Source organism: Pelodiscus sinensis, chromosome 3, assembly GCF_052426305.1.
Source record: "Pelodiscus sinensis isolate ZL-2025 chromosome 3, ASM5242630v1, whole genome shotgun sequence".
Classification (NCBI taxonomy): Eukaryota; Metazoa; Chordata; order Testudines; family Trionychidae; genus Pelodiscus; species Pelodiscus sinensis.
In genome coordinates, this window is record NC_143054.1 from 193,121,958 (window position 1) to 193,132,668 (window position 10,711).

The 10,711-nt window shown below is 43.6% G+C and overlaps 1 protein-coding gene and 1 non-coding gene across 12 annotated transcripts in view; both read right to left on the reverse strand.

The window, feature by feature from the left end:
- Positions 1–7,699, reverse strand: part of PLCB4 (phospholipase C beta 4) — a 333,392-nt gene extending 325,693 nt beyond the window's left edge. For 4 of the 11 annotated variants that reach the window (XM_075925695.2, XM_075925700.2, XM_075925701.2 and 1 more), the window contains exon 1: positions 7,450–7,698. The gene's annotated coding sequence lies outside the window, so the exon portion shown is untranslated. Of the gene's footprint in view, positions 1–6,811; positions 6,995–7,218; positions 7,317–7,449 lie in introns of those variants that run through there. The other 7 variants (XM_025177955.3, XM_075925703.2, XM_075925697.2 and 4 more) reach the window with 3 other exon arrangements.
- LOC112543553 (U1 spliceosomal RNA) lies at positions 2,513–2,679 on the reverse strand. Its single transcript, XR_003086778.3, has one exon. It is a non-coding gene; the product is annotated as a U1 spliceosomal RNA (small nuclear RNA).
- Positions 7,700–10,711: the final 3,012 nt, after the last annotated feature.

Consider the following 10,711-nt stretch of genomic DNA (forward strand, 5'->3'; position numbering starts at 1 on the left):
CATCTCTGGTCGCAGAGGGGAAAAAATGACATGCAAGAAGGCACCGAAATTCTAAACTGGAATTAAAATTGTTACTTTCTATCTCTGCACCTGTGCAAATATAAGATGGAAAAAGGGAGAGGAAAGGAAAGAATTGAGAGACAGAGCATATTCAAGCAAGCAATGGACAATCTCCAGAAAAAGAGAAATGGGAATGGGAAACTAACCATTCTACAAGAAGCAGTTTAGAGAATGCCTAAGAGAAAATGCCACTCAGACTCTCGCCGTTCATCACAGTTTCTCCTGCCCAGAATCCGCCCCACCTCTAGGACTGCCTCTTACTCTCCTTTTTCATAACTGTTTACACAACTGTGGAAAAAATAATTGGAACACAAATGAGAGGCTTAATATAGGTATAAAGCAATCCCACTGCTCTACCAATGATTTGTATACATTTTGTTGAGGAAATACTTGGGAGGAAGGAACTGACGAGGAATGAGTCTGTAAGAGCAGACTGTTTGATATTCAAATTGCACGTAGGCTCCCTTTTTCAGAAATGGATGTATTGAACACACCTAAACGAAACAGATGTCAGTCTGACAGCCGTGATTATGCAGGTTAATGATGAATACAAAGCAGAGGGTCCAATGAAAAAATCACTTCACCTACTTCTCTTGCTAATACTTGTACACTAGAGAAAGAGAGAGCGTGCGTAGGTGTGTGCATATAAACGTATTTTGAGACACACATACATGTACGTATACTGAGACGCAAACAAAAGCATGACAATAACGAAAGTATAATCCCGCCACCAAATAGTCAGAAAAGAATATTTTGTATCAGCTGCTGGTCTACTAAGACACCAACTAAAAGAGAACTATGCAGAGTACTCGACTTACTCAAGGTAATCAGTCACAGGGAGCAGATTTCCTTCTCACTGTCTGGTGCTGCAGCACCGAGGGTTAGCTCAGCACAGAGGTATTAAACAGATCCCAAACCCAAAATCTAGACCCAAAGACTATCCTCAAGTATTGCACATAAAGGCTTCGTTTCTTCAGGGATTGGGGCTGGCTGCATACATTTCAGCAGACACTGATTTCAGTCTTGAGTTCTCTACAAGAAGACCAAAGGACAGACCACCTTTCACCATCTTTCCCAAGGTGTTTAGCAACTGTTGTTTCTAAAGCTCCAAAAGACATGGTCCTTGCTGGGCAAAGGAGGAGAGCCAGCCTGTGTTTTGATAAAACACAAAAGAAATGGCACCATAGCTTAGGGGGTCTGTGCGGCCACTCACCACTGTAGTAGTTCTATATAATCTATTATGTGGAAAGTAAAGTATTACACCCACTTTTGCCAAAGGGTGTCAAGGAATCTCTTGGGCTTTTCCCTTGGGGTTACTTTAAAATGCTCTGCTTTAGGAAGGGTGTCTCTCTTTTTTTTTTTTTTGGAAGGGCTAATAGGGAGAGGGAGGGGAGCAGCTGATGCTCTGATACACACATTTCTGAAAAAGCTGATCTGGTTATGAAGTCAAAGATTTATCAGAACGGAAGGTTTCCCAGCATTTTCTAAAGCAAGTCAAATTTTGGATTCCTCTCATTGCCTCAAAGTTTTTCAGTGCCCTCAAATGAAATTACTTCATCCCCGTTCTCATGCACACTTACTGTCCCAGAGCAGCTCAGCCATCTGTGGCTTGTAGACAGTGTTCCCTGTAAGATGCGTGCTTGTGCAGTCACACAGGAGAAATGCAGATTCCACCGGGCTGATTAGCAGAGCACCCACAGCTAGGTTTTGTGTTTCTCTTGGTGATACATATTTGCACATGTCTCAGTGCATAAATGGGGAAAAAAATCCACAAATGGATGGAAAAGATGAACGGGAACATCGCTTGTAGATGGCGATGGGGGTCTCTGACAGAGTTGGGATATGATTCATCACTTGTTCCAAAATTAGGATCAAAGACCTAGAATGGCAGTGGATAAAGGACGGAAGCCCATGCAGGAAAAGAAGCAGAGGTCTGATGGGCTCATGGCAGAATAAGGCACGTCTGTTTTCCAGCTGAAGCCTGTGCACGGTTTTCTCAAACTCACTGCTTCAGCTACTGCAAGCTACAGTTATCTATCCTGCAGATGACACAAGCCTGGATCCTTGAGGCTACATCCTCATCCACCAGGAGTTTGCTAGCAAGCTGAAAATAAAAGTGGCACTTTCACTTTTCACTGCTACCTGCCCATCCCAGTTCAGTAACGAGTCCAAGAGGACCCAAAACTTTGCACCACTTTGAATGAGAGCTATACACCTTCTGAAGAAAGAAAGAGTCGGAGAAGTGGATAGCTCTTCAAATGGTTTCCCAGCCTCCTCCCTGCTATCCAGCATAACCGCTGATCTTGCCTAGGTTGATTTTATGCCAGCTACTCTTCATCCAGGAGCTGACCTTTTGTAGGTATTGTGGCATCTTATTTGTGTCAGTGGTAGCAACAGTGGAGAATGAGATATACAGCCAGCTGTCATCAACAGACAGTTTCTTTGTTTTTTTCAAGGGAAAGCACAAACACAGTCCCCCACTACCACAAATTATGCAGTCGAGTTTCCAGCATTTGGGGAAATCGCAAGGCTCAGCACACCCGCAAGTGCAATGAATGAGCCTCACCCTGGGAAAACCACCTTCATGATCATGGTATCTCTCCCTTGCCAGGAAAGTATTTGGCAGCCGAGACCATAACCTTGCAGTCTCTTTCCAAGCGGTCACAGCAGTAGAATCCACCCATTCAATGTGAGGGTGGAACTGAGTTTTACTACTGATTAGCCCAATCAGAAATGCTGTTTGTGCAATTTTTGAAAGTGGTTCCTATAGGTTGAATCTCTCTAGTCCAACACCCTCGAGACCCGACCAGTGCTGAACCAGAGAATTTGCCAGACCACGGCAGGTCAATATTATCTAGCTGCGTTACCATTTTCTAGCTGCATTTTCAGATTGGAGAGGGGTAACCAGTGGTGTCCCCCAAGGGTCAGTCCTGGGACCAATCCTTTTCAACTTATTCATAAATGATCTGGAGAAAGGGGTAAGCAGTGAGGTAGTAAAGTTTGCAGATGATACAAAACTGTTTAGGATAGTGAAGACAGAAGCAGCCTGTGAGGGACTCCAAGAAGATCTCACCAAACTCAGTGATTGGGCAGCAAAATGGCAAATGAAATTTAATGTGGATAAGTGTAAAGTAATGCACATCGGGAAAAATAACCCCAACTATACATACAGTATGATGGGGGCTAATTTGGCTACGACAAATCAGGAAAGGGATCTTGGAGTGATCGTGGACACTTCTCTGAAAACTTCCACGCAGTGTGCAGCGGCGGTCAAAAAGGCAAATAGGATGCTAGGAATTATTAGGAAAGGGATAGAAAATAAGACACAGAATACCTTACTGCCCCTGTATAAAACTATGGTACGCCCACATCTGCAATACTGTGTACAGATGTGGTCTCCTCACCTCAAAAAAGATATTTTGGCCTTGGAAAGGGTTCAGAAAAGGGCAACTAAAATGATTAGGGGTTTGGAACGGGTCCCATATGAGGAGAGGTTAAAGCGACTGGGACTTTTCAGTTTAGGAAAAAGGAGACTGAGGGGGGATATGATAGAGGTCTATAAAATCATGAGTGGTGTGGAGAGGGCCGATAAAGAAAAGTTATTTATTAGTTCCCTAAATAGAAGAACTAGAGGAAACCAAATGAAATTAATGGGTAGCAGGTTTAAAACGAATAAAAAAAAGTTCTTCTTCACACAGCGTGTAGTCAACCTGTGGATCTCCTTGCCAGAGGAGGCTGTGAAGGCTAGAACTATAATAGAGTTTAAAGAGAAGCTAGATAATTTCCTGGAGGTTAGGTCCATAAAAGGCTATTAAGCCAGGGGATAAAATGATGTCCTTGGCCTCTGTTTGTCAGAGGCTGGAGAGAGATGGCAGGAGACAAATCACTTGATCATTGTCTTTGGTCCACTCTCTCTGGGGCACATGGTGCTGGCCACTGTCTGTAGACACGATACTGGGCTAGAAGGACCTTTGGTCTGACCCAGTACGGCCGTTCTTATGTTCCACTGCTTACTGGGCTGTTAGAAAACAGTTAGGGGTAAAATGGCGCTAAATAACAGCACAGAGCCAGGATTGGTGGCTGTAAACAAACTTTATAGGACTACGGGAAGCTTAGTCACACCCATGATAAATGGACATCTGCCTAAGTAAAATAATGCCGAACCACAGATGTTACCAAACCAGAGTGTGCCGGGAAAAAAAAGCCAACCTGTACTAACGCAATCACTTTGAAGTATTCTGTAATTTTATTATTTAGGAAATATGATATCTACCACATTTTTCAACAATTTCCACAATACTGTAGGACAGATACTTCAAGATATTGAGGAAGCCAAAATCTTCCTAAAATAAACAAGGTACTGTTATTCTTAGGGTGCCACTCATTTGCAATGTGGCTGGCTTAACCTTTAGCACAGCACTCACATCGGTTTCAGCGCCAAAACACTTAAAATGAAATGATCAGAATTAGTTATTCTGCAAACAATGAGAATGGAATCTAATCACAAATGGAAATCAATCATAAAGCTACGAAGACTACAAAAAATGTCGCGCTAACACAAGGACATAATGAAAAAAAGTGAATAAACATGAGAATAATGGAAATTATTCCTACAAGTGTTTGAAATAGTGTGTATTTAAATCTGATTTTAAAATAATCACTTTGTACAAAAGCAGAACCAAACACTGAAGGTACATTAAACAAGAAACTGTTCTAATATTTCTGTTAGGAGTAAATACAATGTGAATGGATTTGACAGACCTACAGCAGAACTCTTAAGCGCAAGACATTACTGGAACAAATGATCAAAGTCAGCACCAGAACTCTGCATTGCACATCAGGTCAAAAACATTGGTCATTTATTTTAAAAAGATGGAAGCAGAAGGGTACAGTTAGTGCCTGGACTTTGGGTGGTATAAAACAATGAGATACAAAGCTTTGTGCTGTGTATTTCCTGCATTTGTAAGAGAGGCTGGGACATAATTTCTCTCTTTACCCTTTCTTCTATCTTTATCTCTTTTCCCTCTAGGGCTTTCCTCTCTGTTTCCAAAAAGAAGTCAGCAAAACATAGCTTAAAGAATACACTAGGCATTATATTTTTAAATTCACTAGATACAAAATTCTGTTTTAGAACAAGGCTCTTGTGTGTGGGTGTGCATCTCTAAAATAAAAGGCATTGTTACTCCACTAGACATGAATCTATATCCAGTGATCAAATCAAGCCTGAAATTTCTGTTTTGACAGCTACTTGAAGAGTTATATTTTCACCAGACTTTTAGATGAATACTAGATGTTCAGAGATATATCAAAAGACGACTCAAAACTGATATTTGCAGACAGTGTGATATAAGCAACTGTGAAAAAGTTTCCATGCCTGAAATGCGTATTTTATATTTCCCAACCATTTTGTTCCTTCCTAGAATTAGCTGGCCATACCTAAAATCTCATTATAGATACAATTAATCTTGCCTGTGACATGCTATTTTGGAATTTATTTTAATTATATCATTAAATTATTACTAACAGAAAGTAAAGAGTCTGTTTCCAAATAATATTTATAAACTATCTCTGTATGACACAAAAATGTGCAACCCTGTTGTATAAGCACCTAGTTAGGTACTTGTGACTAGGAAGACTGTGAACACAATAATGTTTTACTTTTAGAAGTTAATGTACAGAAAACCTCTTCAAATAAATGTTTACTAAGACAGGAATATTATTTAATACAACTACTCAAATAAGCTTACATAATATGATTGTCTAAGTGCAATGAAGCCATTCATTCTATTCTTTTTGGATAATTAGGGTCTGTTTTATTTTTCTGTATAATAGACTCAGATTATTACAGTAATCACGAAGTTCTCTAGTTTTACACTTTCAAAGGGAAGATCAGAGAGTACTAAAAACGTTACTATTATGCAAACATACTGCATATGCTATTTACAAAAACAGTCATCTAGACAATTAAACATTTAGCATAGCCTCTGCTGTTTGTTTTAAAGCTGTACCTCTCTCCCCACCCCCATACACACACCTCTGCATGCAGCATAAACCTACCTCTGAAAGATTTTTTTTCTCCACTACTTTCCAGAATTATTCTGTCTGAAAACATATTAACCTAGAGGTCCATTAGTCTCCCCTGTTCTTAATGTACACCAGCATAGCATCATTTTTTGTAGAGCCATATTTGTGTTTTTATTTTCCGAGATAAAAAAAGATGACCAAGGTTAGATAACAATAAGTGGCAAGGATAGAGGATTAAGGTAACTGGTGTCCTTACACAATTCAAATCAAATATGTTTGGTATTGCTGGCAAAATGGCATTCTGAGTCAACAGCTTGGTTTAACAGTTACATTATAAAAATAGTATGTTGATATATTTATGTAAATTAGAATTGACATGTTTTACACAGACAGAGGTAATTCGCCCCCCCCCCCCCCCCCCCCACCCACCCACACACACACACACAGGCTGTGTAGCAGTGCTCCAGCTTTGTATTAAAAAACACAGAACACCTGAGGTAGGCTTCCGATGTTCCAAACAAAAGTTATTCTTAAAAATCGACACATTTGTCACACACCACACTGCATTGCCACAATCGGGATCCCCGCAAAAAACTACCGGGATTGGCTCGGCCCGGCAATCAAGACGAGCAGGAGCGTTTCATTGCCAACAATAAGCTTGCCTGGTACACCACAAGTGGCACGATCGTTTCCAGCGGCGCGTGGGCTCCTTTAAGGATGCACTTACTTTGTAGGACCAGCCAGGTGATCCCCAGTGGGAAAGCACCCTAAGCAAGGAGCCCTGCATCCAGCCTGTTACAAGCCTGAAACAGTTCCCTAAGGAGGTGGTAGAATCTCCATCCCTAGAGGTTTTTAAGCCCTGGCTTGACAAAGCCCTGGCTGGGATGATTGAGTTGGGATTGGTCCTGCTTTGGGCAGGGGGGTTGGACTCGATGACCTCCTGAGGTCTCTTCCAGCCCTGGGATAAACAAACACTCATCCCCACCCCCGCTTTCAATCACACACACTCACTCCCAGCCCTGAGCACCCAGGGACCAAGCGGGAGGCAGGGAAGAAAGCGGGGAAAGGCGAAGGCAGCCGCAGCGGTGCCCGGACACCAGCCGAGCGTGCGGGGCAGCTGCTCTCCCCCCTTACCTGTCTCCCGCTGCCGGCTGTGCGTGTGGCTCGCGGGTGCTCCCCAGGAAACGCAGCTGAGGTTTGCACCGCAGCTAATGTTTGCACCGCATCCTCACCCCACCCCCCCCCCCCCGCGCGCGCCGCCGCCGCCCTCCCCTTTTACCCACGCACGATGCTCCCTCTGCAAGCCCCCCTCCCCCTTTGCTCCTTTTGCAACCCCTCCCCCCGCAGACACCTTCATTGCCTTACATCAGCTGCAGCCGGGAGGGCTCCGGAGCGGGCAGCCGCCACAGCCTGCCCGCCCCCCGCCCCTCGCGCACAGGCGGTGCTGGGGCTGAGCCGAGAAGGGGGGGGCGGGCGGGTTGGGCTTCCGCGCGCCCTGGCTGCTCGGCTGGCACCCCACCCCCGCGCCCTGCTGCTGCTCCAGGCAGGCGCGAGACGCCAGGTTCCCCCGGGGGCCAGGCGGGGAGGGGGAGGCGCGAGGCGGCGGCGACTGGTCCCTCCCCGCCGGGCGGCGCGTGCACACGCAGGGCGGGCCCGGGGACCTGGGGGTGGGGGGGGGGGGGGAGCGCGAGGCATGGGTGGGGGGTGCAGAGCCGCGCCGCGCCGGGCTTTCTCCAGGGAGGAGGCCAGCCTGCCCTGCACCCCCTCCTTGCAGGGACCAAGGCGCATGGCAAGTGCAGAGGCAGCGGGCGCCCAGCTCCGTGTGCACAGGTCACGCGTCAGTGCCCGGCCGTGAGAACCTGCGTGTGACTGAGTCACACGGCCGTGAGAGCCGGTGCATGGGCATCCCCTGGCGCGCGCACCGTGTCGTAGCGCCGCGGGGAATCCGTGCAACACGGCCCATGCGGGAGGAGAGCACGGTGGGGTGCGCGCACTGCACAAGGGGTTCCTGTGGCTACGGGCAGCATACGTGCATCTGTGTACACAACGCAGGGTGTTGACAGAGCATTCATGCGTGGGGACACGTGAACGTTGCGTGTGGGGGGTTATTTTCCTCTAAAGACTTGGAAGGGGGAGATTTTTTTTTTAATTCTTATTTGTAAACGCTGATTTTCCCTGGAGAGAGACAGGCGGATGAAAAATATTTGCAGTGATCATCAACGTGGACCTAGCAGAAAAGGCTGCTGGAGGCATGATTAGTGTGTGATCAAAGGCTATTTACTTTGTGTGTGTTGACATGTGCTGCCTATTTCACAGGTGGTAAGGCTTAAAACATTTTCAACCTAATTGTTGCATGGCCACTGTCAGGCATCCACAATTTCCCACAGCTGAAAACGTAAACATTACAGTTAATAAACACTGAACAAATAACTATAAACATTGATAGCTGTCAAAATTATAGAAATGTAAAACTTAAAGGGGAAGAGCCCTGTACATAAAAATACTGATATATGGTGGCTATGCTTATATAAATATTTGTGTATTCATGTGCATGTGTTTACTATAGAGGTGGTTTTGTGTAATACTTTATGAGAGGACTGACTCAGTAGGTAATCACCTGTGTTCTAGATTATACTTATACATGCCTTTTACTTTGTCACCTAAATAAATGTAAACGCTATGAGTACAGCCCCTTTAATTTTTACCGTTTAGGTAGAATTTTGTTACATAATGCACATTGGAGTTCACCTAGTTGAAATTTCAGTTCAAACAGCTGTAAAAAATACAAAGCACCTAGTTTACTTAAAAAAAAACCCAAAAATGTATAGCTTCAAAGGAAAAAGCACCATTTGATTTACTGTTTGGGTTTTTTTTTTTGGGGGGGGGGGGAAGGGGAGGAGGTGGTCCTGACAAGTTGAAAGCAAATATTTTTCCAGACCACTGTACATTATAGTCTACTCTAGAGAAAAGGGTATTCATCCTGAATTCAAATTGAGAATGGGAAAAAGATTTGAGATGACATTTTCATGGTTGGAAAAACAACATACACAAGCTCTACTTTAAATATTGAAAGCTTAATCACTGTGTTCTGACACTGTTTTAAAGTGGGCTATGAAGTTTGTGATACTGTCCACCTCTGAATATTTTTATTGTGCACTAAATGACAATACAGTTTTAAATGAACTGCAGCACAGTTTTCTCTTCCAGTCTTGTGCCTCTAGTAAGCAGACAGTCAGCAGTGTGGAATTATTTAGCTATAGGCCGGCCTTTCTATAAGTCCAAAATATGTTCAAAAAACTTGGACTTATAGCGAAACAACTTAAAGCGGGAACTTTTTTTTCCCCTACGGCTGACTTCCATTTGCGCAAATTGGGTTTTTTTTATTTGTTTTTTCCACAATTTAAGAGCAGGGAATAGGAAGACTTATAACACATCAGTTCCTACAAGTGTCAATAATTTCAGTGCAGAATGTATGCACACTGGGTCAACTTATAGCATGGATGCCCTGTACCTTTAGTATTTATAGTGGTAGTATCTGAGTGCAAATGATAGTTAAGATTTGCGTAGTTGCCCATACTGTACTCCCTAACATACACTTCACTTCCCCTCTTACTGCAGCTGCTTTTCATATTCTCAGTTTTTTTCCCCCTCTCTCCTACTTCATTGTTTACTGAAGAAAGGGTTTGGTGGAAGGGGCAAGAGAACAGTGAGTTTTGCAGCATACTCTGAAAATGGCCCATTTTAGACTCTTTCTTCTGTAGATAAAGATCATTTACATAATGGGCTCTCAACTGGCACTGGCTCGCCACTGTAGTCAAGAGAATGGACACAGCAGTGGTGTGTAAATGGTATTCAGACACATAGTAAGAAACAAATGGGTGTAACCAAGAGAAAATAAGGGAGAGGAAGGGAACAGCCACGATAATATGATCACACAAACTAGACCTGTACATAGACACCTTCAGGTGAAAAATTTGATACAGAAAGATGAAAAAAGTGTGTGTGTGTGGTGTGTGTGTGTGTGTGAGTGAGAGAGAGAAAAAAAAGCAGGAATCCGCATTCATTAATTGTTGCCTATTGCATCAGGTGGAAATTTCCCCAACATGATAAAAGGGGGTCTAAAGAAGGGATTTAAAAGGCGACACTTAAATTCTTTAAGAAAGACGGTTCATTCATAGGGAATTGTATAGAAGAACAAGCAAAGGCAAATGTGGGAGAAGTGGACAATTAGGGGATAGAGGCTGGTATCAATGGCATAACAGAAAATGGGGTAATGCAACAAGCTATCCGATAAATTAAGAAAGCCCTTAAAGGTGACAACTTGTGTGTGAGGTGAAGATGGAGCTAGTGAAAGGGTTATAGTTAATAATCCCTTTTGATATAAGCCATTAAATGAGATCTCTACAGATAAAGAAATAGTTCTGGTGACTATGCATCCAGAAAATACTGTATTCTCCTGCCACTGTTGAATTTGCTGTGATAGTGTCACTTTTGAAGCCCATAGAATTTTGGGTTATATTTGGTAAATCTAAGCACAGTGTGTTACAGCCAGGCATGCCTGGAATCATAAAATCGTTAAAATGAAGGACAAAGGAACCGCAATAGGTCTCGGTAACAGGGTGCAATT